This window comes from Artemia sp. Qi Xiang Cuo, chromosome 2 (genome assembly GCF_049724085.1).
Source record: "Artemia sp. Qi Xiang Cuo chromosome 2, ASM4972408v1, whole genome shotgun sequence".
In the NCBI taxonomy this organism is placed as follows: domain Eukaryota; kingdom Metazoa; phylum Arthropoda; class Branchiopoda; order Anostraca; family Artemiidae; genus Artemia; species Artemia sp. Qi Xiang Cuo.
Window position 1 is genome coordinate 80,359,969 of NC_142795.1, and position 12,234 is coordinate 80,372,202.

General features: G+C 35.8%; 1 pseudogene across 1 annotated transcript in view; it reads right to left on the reverse strand.

Annotated features, from left to right (window-relative positions):
* LOC148955666 (uncharacterized) overlaps positions 1 to 6,454 on the reverse strand; it is a 50,942-nt pseudogene extending 44,488 nt beyond the window's left edge. The window contains exon 1 of the transcript XR_016143731.1: positions 6,415 to 6,454. The product of XR_016143731.1 is annotated as an uncharacterized LOC148955666 (transcript). The remainder of the gene's footprint in view (positions 1 to 6,414) is intronic.
* Positions 6,455 to 12,234: the final 5,780 nt, after the last annotated feature.

Below are 12,234 nucleotides of genomic sequence, written 5' to 3' on the forward strand. Positions count from 1 at the left end.
CAAATATCTATAACGTACCAAATCCAGTTTATCAAGAGAAACGCTGTACTACAATCAATCTAAGGTTTAACCTCAAACAAATTGCAATAGTTTTTATTTTGGTACAATTCGAACCTGGAATAAATTTTCCACAATATATATAAAATTGGCTGAAACCGGACGAGGCGAAATTGACCTTGTTCCGTCTTTTCTTTTATAATGACGGCATTTAAAAACAACTTAATTTGCACGTATCTAAAATCGGTAAAAGGTAGATCTGGTACTTAGATCATGAATATGCACTTTTTATTGTTTTGAAGGCTCATATTCAGTTCCCCTCACCCTCCCGCCAATAAATCAAGCGTCGATATAGGTCTGAGAACAACATTACGTGAAATTGAATTTATACGGGAAAAAATTGGACTGCTAATGCGGAAAAGAAGTCGTGTCCAGTCTCAATTTACCCCCTCCTCCACCCTCCACCCTAATTCTGACCACCCCAAATTCTTGGAATCCAGTAAGCAACGTCTCACAACTAGCAAAATCATTGATTTTATTTTGAACATAACGTCACAGATAATTTGAAATTGCAAATGGATTGGAGGTTTATCACTTTTATTTAATTAATCACATGTGTTTATCTTCGATTTGGACCTGAGCATCAGAGCAACTAGTTTCTTTGCAAGATTTGCAAGCAATGTCACATTCCATGCCATTTTGATGACAGCTGCACCGACCACTATTACAGGATCCCTTACATTCACACTTCACGAAGGTGAGAATTTTTTTGGTCCCACTGGAAGATCCGTGAGGATATGATACAGCATGTTGTTCTTAAGTCTCCATCCCCAAATCTCAGGATCAACGGCAGGGTTCTGAAGCACAATACAGTCTTGTACTTGAAGGTAGGTTCGGAAATAGGGAAATTTTGCTGCAGCTTAAATAGGATGTAGATCTTGAAGATGAAAGAATGTTGTAGATGTTATTGATCCACGAAGGGGGACATATTTCTGAGAAATTGATTTGCATAATCGAAGGGAATTATTGATTCACGAAAGGAGAATTAATTTGTTGTTTCTAAGGGGAATTATTGATCCATGAAAGGGGAATTTATTTGTTGTTTTTAAGGGGAATTATTGATCCACTAACAGAATTAGAAATGACATCACTTGTTTCCTAGGAATTATACGGCACTCTAAAGAGATAATAATTCTATTTTTAAATATGGCTTCTCTGGTCTTTAGACTTAGTGATAAATTCTTTAATATTCTATCGAAGCCATCGGAATTAAAAATGACATCACTTGTTTCCTAGGAATTATATGGGACTCTAAAGAGATAGAAATTCTATTTTTAAATATGGCTTTTCTGATCTTTAGTGACAGAGATAAATTGATATTCTTCTTGTACATATGGCTTCTCTGATCTTTAGGTCAGAGAGATAAATTGATATTCTATCAAAGCCAAAATAGTGTAGCTAGGAACACCTTCGAGATGAAGACAGATTGAATATATTTTACGCGGGAAAGGGTTTCCTAGGAATTTCAAATGTGACAGCGCAGGGATGCCGAAACAGAGGAACACGCAGAAATTACGTTTAGGGAATTATTTGGGCAAAACCGTTTGAGACATTTTAGGGGATTATTTGTGCAAAACCGTTTGAGACATTTTAGAAGATGATTTGGGGTGAAACTCTGTGGTCATTATAATACACAAGCTCCATTTGAACAGTGTTGTAAGGTCCCCTACCCCAACCCCCCTATCCCAACACCAAAGGGCCCCCGGCCCCCAAAGGCCCCCAGAGCCCCCAATGGCCCCCGAGCCCCCCTGTTTACGACTTTAATCTTTTAATTAGAAATAACTCTCTTTTTGAACTCTCTTTTTGACAGCCAACTTCCGTCAACTCTTAATATATTGACCCCTTATAACACTAAACCGCGAAGATTTAAATAGGGAATAATTATTGACACCTCACAATTGCACTTCCTGCTTGTTAATTTACTTGAATTACGTTAGCGGCTTAACCTAGGGTTTTCACTGAAAAGGATACTTTGTGATCAAATTAGTGACAGTAGATCCATTTTTTTGCAAGAGAGGGTTTTTAAGAAAAAGATACATAGCTACAATGAGAAGATTTATTGAAGCGCAGATAATTTTTAAATTATATAAACCTTTGTCCATAGAGGAATAGTGTGTAAATATATGCGTTGTTTGATTTCTAAGCCTAGCTTCTTCATCGCAAATTTTACTTTTGGTTTACTGAAAAGGGGGGCGGGCTTCTTAGAATGGGATGAATATACCCATGATCTATTAAATGAAATGGAGAATAAGAAGGAGACCACTAATATCACCAAGGAAATTAAAGACATTGTGTTATAGATTTCAGAAATAAAGTTTCACATATTTATTATTTTCTTAGGCTTAAGGGTTGAGGTTTGAGAATTTTAAGAGACTATACATAGCTACAATGAGAAGATTTATTGAAGCGCAGATCATTTTTAAATTATATAAACCTTTGTCCATAGAGGAATAATGTATAAATATATGCGTTGTTTGATTTCTAAGCCTAGCTTCATCATCACAAATTTTACTTTTGCTTTACTGAAAAGGGAGGGGGCTTCTTTGAATGGGATGAATAGACCCGTGATCTATTAAATGAAACTGATAAAAACAAGGAGACCACTACCGTCACTAAGGAAATTAAAGACATTGTGTCATAGATTTCAGCAATATAGTTTCATTTGTTTATTATTTTCTTACGCTTAAGGGTCGAGCTTTGAAAATTTTAAGAGACTATTTTCCCTATTTTAATATATTTATTCAGATGCTTTCTGACTCAAAATGGGTACAACCTGATAATCAAAATTCAGTATTTTTTGTTTACTAGAAATTCAAAGAAAATGGGCGCCGTCCCTCCTACTAGTAAAAATTAGGTTAGATCATTTTCAGACAGGACAATATAAATCAGAAAAACATGAAATGGGTTATAAAAGAATAAAATAAAAACAATAACACACGTAATTTAAGGGAAAATGGATGCCCTTCCTCTTACTGGTAAAGGTTAGGTTAGATCGTTTTCAGACAGGACAATGCAAATGGGAAAAACATGAAATGGGTTATAAAAGAATAAAATAAAAAGCAATAACCATTGCAATTTAAGGGAAAATGAGAGGAGAGGACTTCGGGGGAGGAGAGAGTGTCTGTGAGGGAACGGAGAGCAGTTTTTGGTCAACAGCTCAACATTAAAGTTTTTTCCGATGGATCGTTTTAAGACTGAAAAATGCAAATGATGAAAAACATGAAATGAGTTATAAAAGAATAAAATAAAAAACAATAACACGCGTAATTTAAAGGGAAATGAGAGAAGAGGAGTCCAGGGGAGGAGGGAGTGTCTTTAAAGGACAGAGGGCAGTTTTTTGGTCAACAGCTCAACATTAACTTTTTTTCCACTGTTATATTTATAATTTATTTTTCGTTTTGCAAAGCAGTAGTTTTTAAGTGTAGATTTAATGTTACCCAACCTCCTTAAGTGAAAATGATTTATTCTAAGAATGTGAGCTGTATTTGTTAGAGTTTCAGAAACATTACATATTTATTTAATTTGAGCCCTTTTTTTCAGCTATAATAATGTTTGGCGTGATTGACACAGAATATATTAGTCTGAAATATTCCTCAACTGGCATTATTTTCGAAGCAGCTTTCTTACTCCTAGACAATCAACGGCGTGAAATTCATAGCTATAAATGGAACGTCAGATACAATATGTATAAGTACAAGAAAAACAGATGGAGTCCAACACTAAATTTTACAAATCAAAACCGCTTTTACGTTAAAACCATAAGACCACGTAATGAAAATGGCTGTGAAATAAAACATGTACAAGAGGAAATTCAGGAAATATGCAGTTTTTTTGGTGTGCAAGCTGTATATGTTAAGAAAAACATGCCGACTGATAAACTCTTACTCGAAAAATTTGATAAAGACATAGCACTTTTCAATTTAGAAGACTTCAAATATGAGAAATACCTGCATTCAGTACATGACCCGGAAGATGAAGTTAGATATTTTGCTCAATGGGTACTGGAAAAGATACCTGACATGGAAAAATGCATCAGATATCCAAATACCTAAAATCTTGCTCTTCCTCATATCAAATGGATTAAGCTATTTTTTTTAAATATGCCATTATGTATTTTTTCAAATGTTTTTTAATATGTTTAAGCAATAAATATCTTAAGCCTCACATTGTCTAACCAGGCCTAAAGAAAAACCAGGCCAGGGACTATGTTTCACAAGACTCATGGATCAAATTTCAACAAGAATCAAAATTTCACAAGACTCATGGATCAAATTTGAAACCTGCAATTCAGTTTTTGAAACTAGTTATGCTACCACCATTTTATTGGGTCTAGGCCTAAGGGAATAACCATTTTATATATGTAACTTATTGTTAACAGTTAGCTATTCATGTAAATTGCATCTGAGCTTATGCAATAAATTGAGTGGGCTTAAATTGCATCAATCCTAGCACTCCTCCTAGTCAGAAGGTTTGTCACTAGGCTGTATACAGTCAAAACCCTCTTTTTTACATTTTGTGTAAAGTGTTTAAATAGTTGCCATCTCAGCAACAGAGCCAAACATATCCAATTTTGCACCTTATTTTGCTCCAAAATGCAAATTAAGATATTATGATTCACAAGCATCTTTTCTTGAATGCATTGGGAAATTCCAATGCATGTAGATTTCTATTCTTCCACAAAAAGGCTAGAAATAATCAGTCTCCAATTCACAAAACCACTCCTGTCTTCTGTAAATTATAGTGTCTTGTAACTCATGGTATTTTCTAGCTCAGTTTCCCTGCAATCTATTCTTCTTCTGGTAAACAATGACTAAATTATGAATTTATAGAAAGGTCCATTAAAAGAGGCCCTGTCCTGTCTTTCAACAATAAACTTTGAGTTTTCACCTCTTTTGCATCATTCCCATCATTCCCATGTAGTTTCTCCTGTTTTTTACCAATTGAAAAAAAAAATCCATAGAAATCAGTAATTCTGTTGTGATTGTATTAGCCAGCTAATACTGTCTTTTTTCTGAGGAAGCATTTTCCTAGAGTGAACCTTCTAAACCACAAACTGGGCAGACAATGTGAGGAGAGAATGGTAATTGTGATTAAGGAATTTAGTTAATAGTTACAAAAAATAAAAAAAAACATACAATCCTTTTAAACTAAAAAAATTTTGGAGCCCATTTGCAAGGGTAGAAATTAGTATATTTTAAATGAGTCTTAAAAGGGACATCAATTGGTATGTTTATCTTTTAGCTGGTGAATTATACTTTAGGCTCTTTTTGAACATCATAGTTGTATTTTTGATAATGCATCTAACCCTCCTTGATGGTTGGTTCTACATATATCTCTCATAATATAGGCTACAAAAAATAAATAAAAGAAAACAATGATATTCCTTATTTATAACATACAACATGTTGCTATTACTGTAATTGGATTATTCTGTTTACTTCAATTATTATCTACTTTCCTATAACATTTCAAATAATATTTTATGCACAATTGCATGTTAACCACTCAGGTAAAATTGGATTTCATTGAGTAAAGACTCAAGCTACATGCAATTACCTCAAATCAAACTTGTTATCTATAGGAAAAAATTCTTTATCCATCAGCTTAATGATAGTAGTGTGCCATACTTTTGCATCTAAAGAAGTGCGCTATACTTTGTTCAGCCACTCCTAATCCATTGATGACTTGACCAAATCAATACTGGTACAGGTTACTATTTTTTCATAGGGAGCTCCACAGGCTGGCAACTCTATTGGAGAAGAACTTGTTCCTCAGCTTGATGTCTGCTTGTTTCTAGAAAAGCTTTTGACATTTTTCTTTGAGTTGTCAAGTTGAAAAGAGCCAGAAGTGGGATCTTTAGTAGTAAAATTATGAAACCTTAGAAATTGGGATTGAGCAAAGTTGTGAAGCTGAAAATACTTTTCTTTTTCTATATTTAAGCAGATCTATTTTGCAAGGTTACACTCTTGTAACACAAAGATTTCTAAAGGTAATCCAAGATAAGTGCCCTCTAGAGGGAGAAGGAGTGGAGGTAAAATTTTAGACAAGCTACTTTTGAAAGGCTTTAAGTTTGGAAAATGAAACTTTTAGTAATGAATCCAGGGCCAAAACCATAGGCTACTCTAGAAAGGTATTGCCAAGCTACTATGTGAACCCTCTTCCTATTTTTAAGTCTGAGAAATTTGGCTGCTTATACCTTTCTAGTCTGTAGATCCATCCCTGAGTTTCATTTTTCTAACCAAACCCCTTTCAAAGACAGCAAAATTAGCTTGTCTAGAATTTTACCAGGCTTCTACATTCAGCAATCACCAGGGAATTAGATGAACGAGGGCTATTCTGAAAATCTAACTGTCTTACAATTAATGCAACAAAATGGTGCGTCGTGCGTAACACTTTTCAAATTATCTGCCACTATTAGGACATCTATTAGGGCCGTTCTTTTACTATTACATCTTTTGACAAAGAACGCTTAAAACTGAAATCTTTGCAAGATCTTAAGGGCTGGGCACACGTAGCTGATTTCGGGAACCGATTTGAGCAACTCAGTGGACAAACGATAGCAAGAAAAATTTATTGCGCGAGATTTTCAAAACAAAAATCATTGACACAAATAGTCAACTCGAGTTTTTTGTGATGATCATGATGAAAATCGGCACTCAAGGGATAGGCACACGTAGTTAATTTCGGGAACCGATTTCAGCAAGGTTGTATTCCACGTCGAGTGAATATAATTCATGAGGGTAAAAGGTGGGGCTTGGTGTTGTTTTTCGACGATTAATCATCATTTATTAAGTTCTAGACAAAGATTGTACTATGGCGTTAGAGCTTTAGGCATTTAATTAATCGTATTTAAGTATTATCGTAAATTAATCGTAATTAATGGTGATTAATCACCGAAAACTCACTAAGTCCCGCCTCTTAGCATCAATAATTATAATCACTCAACGTGGAATATACCCTTGCTGAAATCGGTTCCCAAAATCAGCTACGTGTGCCTAGCCCTTCATTTGCAAACCGGCACCAAAGACTAGAAAATTTTTCAAGCTCAAATCAACACCGATTTCTCTTAAAATCGGCGCTGATTTGGAAATCAGTTCCCGAAATCAGCTACGTGTGCCCAGCCCTTTACATCTTATAGCGTTCTTTTGTAAACGTCTTTCATCATTCTGCTCTGATTAACAGTCTAAGAACAATGATGAGCATATCATCATAGTCCTCTCATCATTGTTCTATATGGCAGAAGGATGGTGTCGTTCACACTTTTTGCTAACATGAGTGAGCTGTAAGATCTTACTCCAAAACTGATTAAATAATCAGAATTAAGTCAGTAATAACAAAAGCAATGTCACACGGTTAAAATGATGCCCCTGGACTAATCTACTTAAAAGTGGAGGATGTGTAGGTACAGTCTAGGGATTCTAAGCGTTTTCCTTCCCGGAAAATCCCCTCGCAGAAAATACCCCCCAGAAAATACCCTCCCCCCCCCCCGGGGTATTTTGAGAATCTTCAGGCTTTGGAATTTCAAAGCCTGCTATTGCCTTGATCTTCAATTTATTGGAGGAAGTCTGCTTGACTGGTGGCCGGTGTTTACCCCCCCCCCCCCCGCCCCACGGAAAACGAGGCTTTCCTAATTTGAGAATTTTACTTGAACTTAGGATTTTTGATTTTCCGTAGGGGAAAGGAATTTTTTTTTACCCGTGTATTATACGCCACTCAATCCAGTTCACGCTGTTTTGAAACTCGAGAACAATTCGGTTTCTTCCTTAGTTTCTTTCAGCCTAGCGTAAGACAATAGAAAGACAGAATAGGTGGAAAATACATAATTTGAGCTATATATTTGCACATAAGGTTGGGGGGGGGGTAAATATTTGGACAGTTTGAAGTCAGAAAACAATTTTTAGTTCATAATATGAAGAGTAATTGTACCTAACACATTTTGCATGCAGACCCGCTATACCTCCCCCCCTCCCCCAATGTGAAAATATATAGCCTTGGGGAGGCATAGGGGTTTTAAGCCCAACTCATTTCTGCTCGTTTTGAGCTTGACTCGGTTATTTGTTGTAATTTCTGTTCGTTTTTGGTTTCATTTATTTATTGATGCTGATTTGTGGTAGTTTCACGCTTGGTAGATTCTTTAATTTTATTTTTGCTCATTTTTGGTTAAATGAAGTTCTTTACTTTTCTTTGAAAAACTTATTTTGTGGAAAAAATTTTTGAAATTAATTTGTGTTCGTTTTATATTGACATAGTCTTTTCAGGGAAAAAGTAAATAACACTTTAAATCTTTTTGTTTTTTTAAGAATTTATAGTTTGGCCTGCTATTTGTATGCTGGAGAAAATTTTCAGCAATTTTTAACAAATACACCCTTTTAAAAATCTGAACACAAATAGTAGTCTTCAATTTGGTTTCATGCCTCCTCTAGTTGACCTGAAATGGAAAACTTGATAACATTTGCAAAAAAAAAATCTGTTTACTTTCTTTGATAGCTTGGATACACTTACGCTATTGTGAGTTGGTTAAATCTTAAGAGCAGAAGTAGCCACGAAAGTTTGAACATAATACCCTTAGTCGAGCTTGGGATACTGCTGAAATCCCTTATTGGGAATTAGCATTAACACAGGACATTTTGATTTAATCTTAGACCAACATTTAGTTTTTAAACATAATAGGCAAATAGGAGGGTGGGCATGGGAGGGGGATTAGTTGCCCTCCAATCACTTTCGACTATGAAAAAGGGCATCAGCCCTTTCTGTTTCAATCGAATGAGCTCTTTTCGAAGTTCCTACGACAACTCTTCGATACGAAGTGCCCTGGTCTAAACAAAGAAAAACAAAATACATTGTACCCATATCAATTCTTACTATAAAAATGCCAAGCCTTCCAAACACTCTCGACTATTAAAAAGGGCACTAGGCCTTTCGATTTCCAATCGAATGAGCCCTTTTTGAGTTTCTACGACAACGCTTTATATAAACACATTATATGCCCCCAGGGTATAAATTATAACCCTTACCCTAAGGGCTGTGACGGGGGTTGTGATCCTTAAAGACCTAATTTCCAGAAAATTCAACTAGGTTAAACAAAATGGCTATCTCAAAATTTTGATTGGATGTGTTTGGGGAAATGGTGGGCGTGAGAGGGGCGTTAGTTACTCTCCAATCACTTTCAACTATTAAAAAGACACTAGCCCTTTCAATTTCCAATAAAATGAGCCTCTTTGACGTTTCTACGACAACGATTTCAATAAAACCTTATATACCCCCAGGGCATAACTTGCAACCCTGGACCTGAGGGCTGGGGGGGGGAGGGTTGTCTTCCTCAAAGACCTAATTTCCAGAACTTTCAACTACGTTGAACAAAATGGCTATCTGAAAATTTTGATTGGATGTGTTTGGCGGAATGGTGGGCGTGAGATGGGGGTTAGTTATCCTCCAATTACCTTTGACTATTAAAAAGGGCACTAGCCCTCTCAATTTTCTCTCAATTTCCTTCTCAGCTTCTTTTGAATTTTTTACGGCAACGCTATCTATAAAAACCTTCTATGCCCCCAGGGCATATCTTACAACCTTTGCCCTGGGGGCTCTGGGGGGCTGGTCATCCTCAAATACATAATTTACTGAACTTTCAACTACTTTTAACAAAATGGCTATCTCTAAACTTTGATTGAATGTGTTTAAGGAAAAAGTGGGCGTGAGAGGGGGGCTAACTACTCTCCATTAACTTTCGACTATTAAAAAGGGTACTAGCCCTTTCAATTTCCAATCAAATGAGCCCTTTTTTTAATTTCTACAACAGCTTTCTATATAAACCACATATGCCCCTAGGGCATAACTTACAACCCTTGCCCTGAGGGCTCTGAGGGGGCTATCATCCTAAAACACCTAATTTCCAGAACTTTCAACTACGTTGAACAAAATGGATATCTAAAAATTTTGATTGGATGTGTTTGGAGAAATGGTAGGCGTGAGAGGGGGGTTAGTTGCCCAATCAATTACTTTCGACTATTAAAAGGGCACTAGCCCTTTCAGTTTCCAATTGAATGAGCCCTTTTTGAAGTTTCTACTACATTGCTTTCTATAAAAACCTTATATGCCCCCAGGGCATAACTTACAACCCTTGCCTTGAGGGATGTGAGGGGGGGAGGGGTTGTCATTCCCTAATTTCCAAAAATTTCAACTACGTTCAATAAAAATGGCTATCTCAAAATTAATATTGGAAGTGTTTGGGGAAAAGGTGGGCGTGAGAGGGAGGTTAGTTGCCCCCAAATCATTTTCGACTATAAAAAAGGGCACTAGCACTTTTAACTTCCAATTGAATGAGCTCTTTTTCAAGTTTCTACGACAAAGATTTCAATAATAACCTTATATGCCCCCAAGGTATAACTTATAACCCTTGCCCTGGAGACTGTGGGGGGAGTGTCCTGCTCAAAGGTATAATTTCCAGAACTTTCAACTGCGTGAAACAAAATGGCTATCTCAAAATTTTTATTGGACGTGTTTGGGGAAATGGTGGGCGTGGAAGGGATGTTAGTTGCTTTCCAATCAATTTTAACTATTAAAAAGGGCACTAGCCATTTCAGTTTCCAATCGAATGAGCCCTTTTTGAAGTTTCTACGACAACGCTTTCTATAAAAAACCTTATATGCCCCCAGGGCATAACTTGCACCCCTTGACCTGAGGGCCGTGGGGGGGGGGGGGTTGTCATTCTCAAAGACCTAATTTCCAGAACTTTCCACTACGTTGAACAAAATCGCTATCTCAAATTTTGATTTTACCAGAGTTTAAGAAATTTGTGATTTTAAAAATATTAGTGGAAACTATATTTGTGCCAACATTTTTTAATTTTGTTGTGATCTTTGGGAGTACGGAAGATAGATTATACTTGAGGGCTTATCAGGAGCCTCAAATTGTGAAACATCTTAGATTTTACGGGAATATCTTTTTAGTCTACGGCTAATTGGATTATTAACAAAATGAAAAAGATATCCGTTACTAAAAGGAATATTTCGGATAAAATTTATTTCTGCTTTTATGTGCGAATCGGAGCAAACTTTCAGGGCACGATCAATGAGAGAAGTTACAACTGCTCTTAACTTCTGGGGAGTGATTTGATTTAAAATGAAGATATCTATTGTTCTGCATTGGTTTTCTATAAACAGTAGAATCCGGCTTATCAGTACTACGAATAATTAAAATATCTAAAATGGTAATTTATTTTCAATTTCAATGTCTAGGGTAAACTGCAAATTTCTGTCATAAGTATTAAGATAATTAAAAAAAAAAACGGAGTTCAATTTCCCATAATTCCAAAGCGAAATTACGTCGTCCATTCACTCTGGAGGATGTAATTTTACTTTATACCGTCAAATTCTTATGCCATAGAATTCTTAAACGGCCAAATTATTATACCGTCAAATTCAGCATACCAGAGGACCCTATTGCTAAGATTACAAGCCCCTGTCTAAGTGGGCCCTATCTTCACGACACTAACTAAAATTTACAATTTTTTAAACAAACTAGAGACAAGTATTATAAAACACCCAAGGCTTCGTTCAATTATCAGTTAGTTTTAATACATAAATGACAAATGAAGACACAATTACATCGGAATCACACGGTAGGGTAAAAGCTACATTTTTGAACGCAGTAACAGCTGAGAGTCCTCAGGGTAAAATACCTATAATTGGACTGTAACACACTTGAATAGATCAAGTTGTTAGAAAGAGGAAAGGAGAGATTGCTTTCCTACAGCTCTAGTGTAAAAAGTATGCCTTAGTTTCATTGGTTTGCATATGTTATGTATTTCCATAAACGAATCACATCATTCATTCATTATTCCTTCAGAAAAGAAATATATTTTCTTTTTACCTGATTGGTTCTTCTGTGTTTCTGTGTGAAATTTTACGCCAGTCAAATAACGAAAAGTTGAGTTCCATCTGATTGGCCCTTCTATGAAATTTTAAACCAGTAGAAAGAACAAAAAGTTTGAACCACTAAAATTGCTACAAGTAGTCCTTCTGTTTCTCAGTAGTCGGTATCAATTAAAAGCAAATTCCTTTTATTCATATTATTTATCTTCAAAAATGTGTATTGTCATGCAAGGGATAGCATTTCAGAAAACCGTTTTGTCAAAACAACAAACCACTATTATTGGCGTTTTAATAGCACGAGTCATGA